Source organism: Dasypus novemcinctus, chromosome 21, assembly GCF_030445035.2.
Source record: "Dasypus novemcinctus isolate mDasNov1 chromosome 21, mDasNov1.1.hap2, whole genome shotgun sequence".
Taxonomy (NCBI): Eukaryota; Metazoa; Chordata; class Mammalia; order Cingulata; family Dasypodidae; genus Dasypus; species Dasypus novemcinctus.
In genome coordinates, this window is record NC_080693.1 from 12567162 (window position 1) to 12576300 (window position 9139).

The window sequence follows — 9139 nt, forward strand, 5'->3', positions numbered from 1 at the left end:
TTTCTCCCACTGAATCAGCTGCCTTTTCACCCTTTTGACAAAGTCCTATGAGGTGCAAAAGTATTTAATTTTAAGGAGGTCCAATTATTTGTTTTTTTTCTTCTGTTACTTGCATTTTGGGTGGAAGGTCCAAGAAATCACGACCTACTGGAAGATCTTTAAGATGTTTCCCTGCATTTTCTTCTAGTAGTTTTGTGGTCCTGGCTTATCTATTTGGGTCTTTGACTAACTTTTGAGTTGATTCTTGTATAGTGAGTGAGATAGGGGCCCTCTTTCATTCTTTTGAGTATAGATATCCAGTTCTCTCAGCACCATTTTTTGGAAAAACTGTTTTATCCCATGAACATGGACTTGGTAGGTTTGTCAAGAATCATTTGACCATGGGAAGAACATGTGGCTCAAGTGATAAGGCCTCTGCCTACCATATGGGAGGACCCGGGTTTGATGCCTGGGCTTCTGGTGAAAAAGAAGAGAACGCATGTGTTCATGGCAAGCCAGTGGCCACGTGGTGAGCTGAGTGCCCACACGGTGAGCCAAGTGCCCTCCTGGTGAGCTGAGTGCCTCACAGTGAGTGTCCATGTGGGTACCTGCACAGTGAGCCGAGTGCCCCCATTGTGAGCTGAGTGCCCACACAAGTGCCTGCATGGTGAGCCAAGTGCCCACATGGTGAGCTGAGTGCCCCCATGGTGAGCCAAGTGCCCACGTGGTGAGCTGAGTGCCCCCATGGTGAGCCAAGTGCCCACGTGGTGAGCTGAGTGCCCCCATGGTGAGCCAAGTGCCCACGTGGTGAGCTGAGTGCCCCCATGGTGAGCCAAGTGCCCACGTGGTGAGCTGAGTGCCCCCATGGTGAGCCAAGTGCCCTCCTGGTGAGCTGAGTGCCTCACAGTGAGTGTCCATGTGGGTACCTGCACAGTGAGCCGAGTGCCCCCATTGTGAGCCGAGTGCCCACACAAGTGCCTGCATGGTGAGCCAAGTGCCCACGTGGTGAGCTGAGTGCCCCCATTGTGAGCCGAGTGCCCACACAAGTGCCTGCATGGTGAGCCAAGTGCCCACGTGGTGAGCCAAGTGCCCCCATGGTGAGCCGAGTGCCCATGTGGAGTGCCCATGTGGTGAGCCAGTGCCCACACAGTGACCATTGCCCACATGGTGAGCCAAGGGCCTGCATGAGTGCCCGTGTACTGAGCCAGTCCCCGTGTGGCGAGCTTAGTGCCCATGTGGTAAACCAGTGCCCACACAAGTGAGTCACGCAGCAAGGTGACAACACAACGAAAGAGAGGAAGGGCAGAGTCAACGTGAAGTGCCACAAAGACCAGGAACTGAGGTGGTGCAATTGACAGGGAACCTCTATCCACATTCAAGATCCCCAGGATCAAATCCCAGTGAATCCTAGAGGAGAAAGATGAGAAGAGAAGACAAAAGGAGAAACAGATACAGAAGATCACACAGCAAATGGACACAGACAGCAAAAACAGTAGGGTAATGGAGGGGGAGGGAGAGGGGGAGGGAGAGGGGAAGAGAGAAAAAAAAGCCAGTTGACCATAGAGATGAGGTTTATTTCTGTACTCTCAATTCTATTCCACTCTTGATGTGTCTGTCTTTGTGCCAGTACCATGGTGTTTTGACCACTGTACCTTTGTAATATGTTTCAGGCTCGGCAGTGAAATGCCTCCCATGTTGCTCTTCTTTTTCAGGATGCTTTTGGCTATCCAGGTGGACTTTCTCTACAAAATGACTTTGAGTAATTGCCTTTTCTTTCTGTAACATAGGCTGTTGGAATTTTTATTGGTGCTGCACTGAATCAATAAATCATTTTGGGTAGGGTTGACATCTTCATGATGTCATGATCACAGAATGTCTCTCCATTTGTTTAGGTCTTCACTGATTTCTTTTAGCATTGTTTTGTAGTTTCCTGTATATAGGCCCTGTACTTCTTTGGATAAATTGACACCTAGGTATTTGAGTCTTTTTGTTGCTATTGTAAATGGAATTTTTTCCCTGAATTCCTCCCCAGATTGTTCAATACTAGTGTGCAAAAACTGTTTGATGTTTCTTTTGTATACTGCCACTTTGCAAAGCTCAAGTGGCTTTGTTGTAGACATTTCAGAATTTTCTAAATATAAGAGCATGTTATGTGTAAATAGTGAGAGCTTTATGTTCTCATTTTCTATTTGGATGCTTTACTTTTTTTTCATATCTAATGAAAAGATATGAACTTTTAATACAATGTTGAAAAACAAGGGTGACAGTGGGCAACCTTGTCTTTTTCCTGATTTTAGAGGGAAAGCTTTCGACCTTTCTCCATTGAGTACAACTTTGGCTGTGGGTTTTTCATGTATACCTTTTATCCTATTGGGGAAATTTCCTCCTATTACTATTTTTTGAAACAGTTTTTATCAACAAAGAATGCTGGATTTTGTCGAATGCCTTTTCTGCATTGATTAAGATGATCATGTGGTTTTATACTTCAATTTGTTAATGTGTGTATTATTTTGATTGATTTTCTTATGTTGAAACGACTTGCATAGTAGGAATAAATCCCACTTGGCCATGACGTATAAGTCTTTTCATATGCTGTTGGATTTGGTTTACAAGTATTTTGTTGAGAACTTTTGCACCTATGTTCTTTAGAGAGATTTGTCTGTAATTTTCTTTTCTTGTAGTGTCTTCATCTGGGCTTTGGTATCAGGATGATTTTGGCTTCATAAAATATGTTGGGTAATTTTACCTCCTCTTCAATTGTTTGGAAGAATTGAAACAGGATTTGTGTTAATTCTTTTCAAAATGCTTGGTAGAATTCACTTATGAATCCATCTGCTCCTGGACTTTTCTTTGTTGGGAGATTTTGGATGATGGATTCGATCTCTTTAAATGTGATTGGTTTGTTAAGTTCTTGCATTTCTTGTAACATCAATGTAGGTTGTTTGTGCATTTCTAGTAATTTGTCCATTTCATATAAGTTGTTTAGTTTATTGGCATACAGTATCTCATAATATCCTCTTATCATTCATTTTGTTTCTGTGGGGTCAGTCGTAACTTCCCCTCTTTCATTTCTGATTGTATTTATTTGCATCTTCTCTCTTTTTTCTTTGTTAATCCTGGTAGGGATTTGTCAATTTGATTGACTTTCTCAAAGAACTAGATTTCAGGGTTTTTTTGTTGTTGTTCTCAATTTGATTTATTCCTGCTCTAATCTTTATTATTTCTTTTCTTCCACTTGCTTTGGGATTGTTTTCTTGTTTGTTTGTTTTTTCCCTAGTTTCTCCATTTCAGTTAAATCTTTGAGTTTTGCTCTTTCTTCTTGTTTAATACAGGAATTTAGAGCTAAAAATTTCCCTCTCAAGACTGCCTTCACCGTATCCCATCAATTTGGATAAGTTGTGTTCTTGTTTTCATTTGTCTCAATATAATTATTGCTTTCACTTGCAATTATTTCTTTCACCCACTGATTATTTAGGAACATGTTTTTTAGCTTCCATGCATTTATGAATACCTCTTTCCTGTCTATTATTGATTTTCAGTTTTATTCTATCATGATCTGAAAAGGTCCTGTGTATAATTTCAATCTTTTTGTATTTATTGAGAACTGCATTGTGCTCTAACATGTGGCCTATCGTGGAGAAAGAGCCATGGGCACTTGAGAGGAATGTACAGCCTGCTAACATTGGATGCAACGTTCTGTATGTCTGTTAGGTGTAACTTGTTTATCACATTGTTCAAGTACTCTGTTTCTTGTTGATCTTCTATCTAATTGTACTATACAATGATGTGAGTTAGGTGTTAACATCTCCAACGATTGTTGTAGAGATGTCTATTTCTCCCTTCAGTTTTGCCAGAGTTTGCCTTATGTATTTTGGGGCACCTTAGTTAGATGCATAGACATTTATGACTGTTATATCTTCCTGGTGGATTGTCCCTTTTATTAACATATAATGACATTCTCTATCTTATAACTTTTTTTGGTATTTAAGATTTTTGTTAGATATTAGTGTAGCTACCCCTGCTTTTTTTTGGTAACTATTTGGGTGGAGTATCTTTTCCCAACCTTCTACTTTCATCTGGTTTGTATCCTTGGGTTTAAGTTGAGACTCTTGTAAGCAGCATATGGAAGGCTCATGTTTTTTTATCCATTTTGTGGGCCTATATCTTGGATAGGGGAGTTTAATTCATTCACATTCAGTTATATAACTGTAAATGTATTATTTACTTCCACCATTTTATTCCTTGGTTTTCATATGTTATATCATATTTTCATCTGTCTTTTTATTATTTTGGTTATCCTTTCTGCTAGTCTTTCCTCTATACTCTCTTACAAGCCCCTCTCTCCTTTCTTTTTCCTCCAGGCTCTAAAGCTTCCTTTAATATTTCCTGCAAAGGTGGATACTTTTTTAATGAACTCTCTTAGTTTCTATTTGTTTGTGAATATCTTAAACTCACCTTCATATTTAAAAAAAATTTTTTACTGGATAAATAATCTCTGGCAGTTTTTCTCTTTGATATCGTAATTGTATCATACCACTGCCTTCTTGCCTCCATGGTTTCTGATGAGAAATCCACATTAAGTCTTACTGGGCGTCCCATAGATGGTTTGCTGCTTTCAGAATTTTCTCTTTAGTTTTGACATTTGACACTCTGAGTCGTATGTGTCTTGGGGTAGGTCTATTTGGATTTATTCTGATGGGGGTACAGTGAGCTTCTTGGGCATGTAAGTTCATTTCTTTCATGAGAGTTAGGAAATTTTCATCTATTATTTCCTCAAATAAACTTTCTGCCCCTTTTTCCTTCTTTTCTCATTCTGGAACTCCCATAACACACATGTTGTTGTGTTTCATGTTGTCATTCAATCCCTGAGCCCCTGCTCAATTTTTCCCATTCTTTTCCCTCTTCAATTCCAGCTGTTCTTCTTTCTTCCAGAGGCTGCTATTGTATGCCTCTAAAGTGTTTTGATCTCACCTATTTTGTCTTTCATTCCTATAGGCTCTGCTACTCTTCTATTCCGATTTTTCAAATTCTTCTTTGTGCTCATTCATTGTCTTCTTTTGATATTGTTTATCTGTTTAGCCATATTGTCTGCCAACTCATTCATTTGATTTTGGAAATTTGTATGCATTTCATTAGTTGTTCTTTCAAATCCTACATCTCTTCTGCAGTGTTGATATATTCCTTTTCTTGGACCTTGCCTTCCATTTTCTTAGTATGAATTGGAATTTTTTGCTGTTGTCTGGGCATCTGGTTAGGATGGTAGTTTACTCAGATGCTCAATTTCTCTCTCTTTTTAAGGATTTAGTGGCAGGAGGCTGTGTTTTACCGCTGCTCTTGAGTCTTGGTTCAATTTGGATTGTTAGGTTTCTTCCTGTTAGCTGTTCAAAACTGGTCTCTGGACCCGGTAATGAGTTGCAGACCTGCTTCCTAGGGCCTTGGCCAGATAGACTGTGAAGGCCAGAAAAAGCTTCTCTTACTTACTTTTAATTTTCTCACATGCACTTCCTTGGTCTGCCAGCTGATGGCACTCTTTGGCAGCATCACAAAGGACAGCCTGGAACCTTCCAGGACACCCTGGCAGTCCTGGGCAGGGAAGCTGGGACCTATCTCTATGTTCACCTCTGTTGGTGCAGGGCGCCCTTGCCACCCGCGATCCAGATCCTTCCCGTGAAGTGCGCCTCGGCTGTCTGGCCCAGCAGGCAGCCGCGCTTGTATAACCCCCTCGGCTCTCCAGCCACAGCCGCCTGGATGGAGTCCTGCCCTGGACCCGGTGCTCTGCAACGGCCGGCAGCCCGGGCACCGGCGTCTGGGCATCCCCAGGCATCAGCGCGAAGCCGTTCCTTGAGGAGCGGGACAGCAGGTACACGGGGGCGCGGCGCGACCCTCTCCGGGGCATTGGCTGTGTCTCCAGGGGGGATGGCACGCCCCAGTCCCCCTCCACCCACCAGCACCAGCCTGGGCCGCCGCGGGTGGGCGGCGACGGTCGCCCCGTGCCGGCCACATTCCCACCTGGGCCTCAGGCGTGGGACCTTCAGGCCCCAAATCTTTCCTCGTCCCACTGAGGGTTGAAGACCAGTCAGGCCCGGGAGGATTTGGAGAGGGCGCCCCTGGCCACGGCACAGTCCTCATGGGGCCACCGGGGGTGCCTCAGGGAAATTTCAAGACCCCCGGTGAGCAGGCGGGAGAGCCGCGGAACCCCGGGGAGGGCACCTTCTCGTCGCGCCAACCGCCCTCCCCTGGGTGGTCTGAGGGGCGCGGGGATGAGGCTGGGCCAGCGCGGGGCGGAGGGGCGCCCTTGCCCGGCGTGATGCAGCTGCATCCCGCTGCCCGCGGCGGCTTGGGCAGGCACCCCTGAGGGCGCATCGCAGGCCTTTCGCTTTTCTGAGCTCCAGGTGACACCAGTATGTGAGGCGGACACTTGCTGGCCACAAAGACCGGACCCGCCTCACCGGGTCCCTTGGGTCCGTCTTGCTGCACTGACTGGAAGATGGCTTGGGTGCCAGTTCCCCGGGCGCTGCCCGCCTTGGCCTGCAGCCACAGATCTGAGTCCTGTGCGCTTAGACGGACCCCCATGCCTTCCCGGCCGGGCGCCCGGGACCCTGCGTGCGCCAGCACCCCTCTTCACACAGCGCGCCTCCCGCTCCCAGCCCAGGAGCGCGTCCTGGGGTTCGTGAAGGCCTCCCGCCCTGCAAATCCCGTTAGCCCACTTGGGGGCCACTGCACCCCTTCCCAGGGAGTGGGAGCTGCCAATCACCTCCAAGCCCTCGATGGGTGGAGGGGGAGGGGCTGGGTGCAGCGGCAGAGCGCGAACGGACTTTGAATCACCGCACGGAGCGTGCGTCTGTGTGTGTCTGAGTGCGCATTTGCACACGCACGTCCGAGTGGGTCACAATATTTTTACTGAGACCACCGCCACCTGTCGAGTGCCATCTTGCCCTCCTTCTTTCTCTTCTTGCAACTTCTCAGCTCCTCCCTGAGCAAGGGGTTTTGCCAAAGTCTGTCGCCACCAACGTGCCCTGCCCCTGCCTGGGTCGTTGCGGTTCATGGTAGCTGTTTTCTCTCTCTGCTTTGTGTTCTGGCTCGTGGATCCCCACAGCATTGGTAGGCAAGGGGGATTTGAACTCCTGAGGTTCTATTCAGGCTTTGGTCACTTTTATTCTTAGAGGAAATTCCACTGCTCTGCAGATTCTTGGATCAAGAAGTCACCTGTGGGCACTGCTTGCATCACTCCGTCACCTGCGTCCCCTGCCCTAAGGGCTGTGGGCTCCACATCTAGCAGCACACGCTCACTGTCTCCTTGCAATTCCCTCTTTCGGTGTAAAGGAGGACAGAGGCTTGCGGGCTCAGGGTAGAAGACACATCGTGGGCTGAAACCATGGCGTCATCCGTCTGATGTGACTGGCTGTCCCAGCTTTGATGTAACAGAGGTAACGCCCAATGTGACAAGTCTGCCTGGCATGGACCAGCAGGGCGTAGAGACCACACACCAGCACTGCGCCATCTGGCTGAGATGTACATGCCCGCATGTTGAGGCACTCTGCATGCTCCATGTCCTATGCAATTTTGTGGCCTTTGACATCTGAGAAGCGTTTCAGGACGTGGATCAGGGGCTATGGCGCATTGTGGAAAGTCAGTGCTCTGGATACACACCCCTTTCTTTACATGTGCTGCAAAGGTAGGAATCTTCACAGCTCTTCAGACTTCACCAGCTGTTACAGAGCTTGGTTCACACACCTGGACATGCTCATATCCACGTAGGGGTCAGAGTCCATGGTGGTGGAGACACTTGATCTGAGATCTCCAACCCCCTCCAAAGACTAGTACATACATCTTCTTTCATCATTCAGCCAACTATGATTTCTCCTTCTTTCTAACGTTGATCACTGTCAGGAGTTCAAGCCAGGTACTTTTTCATTATTTCCTCTTTTTTAAAACGCCTGCATTTCCATGCTACCCAGAAAGTTGACATTTTCCTCTCTCTAAATACAGATGTAGCCAATGCACGTAGAGATAAATAGGTGTTTCCTTGAGCACCTCTTTTTTTCTTTTTGGGGGGGAAATTTGACTATTTATTAGAACGCTTAAAGTTTGTGTTTACAGACATTCGACACTGCGGAAAATCCACATGCTGTGTCTGCTTTGGATTCTGTTTTCTTTAGTTTGTTTTACTATTTTTTTTAGGAAATGAGTTTTCATGTGCTTTTTTAAACTAAAATATTTAACCCAATGGGCCCTTCAAGATGCAGGAGCCGTGAGTTATCATGATTGATTTTTCCTCAGCGATCACTGGATACAGCTGCAACTCATAAATTAACGATCCTCTTCTATATGAAGTTAAACACTGAAATTCTTTATAAAATCTAGTCTCACATATACTTAGATCCAGCTCCTGGCTGGAAGTGTCAAGGGCTCACAAGTTTTCATAGGATGATAACATGATATCCACACTGTGTGGTCCACAAGAATTTCCTGCTTCCATTCTGGGATGCGAACATTCCCAGCAGTTCATGTTTTCTGAGATATTGAGGCAGGTTAGCATAAGGAAAGAGGGAAGACAAGCCACACCTGAGACCTGAGTCACAGCTGGGACCCAGCAGAGAGCACAGCTGGCAGAACACACACGGCTGCAAGAGCCCGCCCAGAACCCTGAGGGGAAGCCTTCTGCTGAAGGACAAAGCCAGAAAGACCCCACAAGACCCTGGCCGTGGGGTCCCATTTGGAACTCTTTCCAGGGTTAAGGGGAAGCCTCGGATACCTCAAAACAGGCCTCCTCTTGTTCCCGAGAGCTGACAGGTGGGGACTATAAGGCAACCAATCAGAAGAGCACACAGCTGGGCCCCTCCCCAACATTAGGAAAGGGGAGGAGGAAGGGTCTTGAAGGCCTAACGTGGGGCTCAGGTGTGCAACTCACCTGTGCCACGCCCACAGCCCATGTCTCCAACTGTGTACTTCTCTACTTTTCTTGTGTCTTAACAAACTCTTGAGAGGGCGGGGCAAGATGGTGTCTGAGTGAGTGCACCTTATAGTCTCTCCTGCAAAGAAGCGGCTCAGCAGCATTGGAAATTCTTCGGGACCAGGCTGTTTCGGGATTTTGCAGGGCAGGAGGTGTCTGGACATCGATTTGGTGAGAAGGTAACAGAAAAAATTCATGTATAAGATA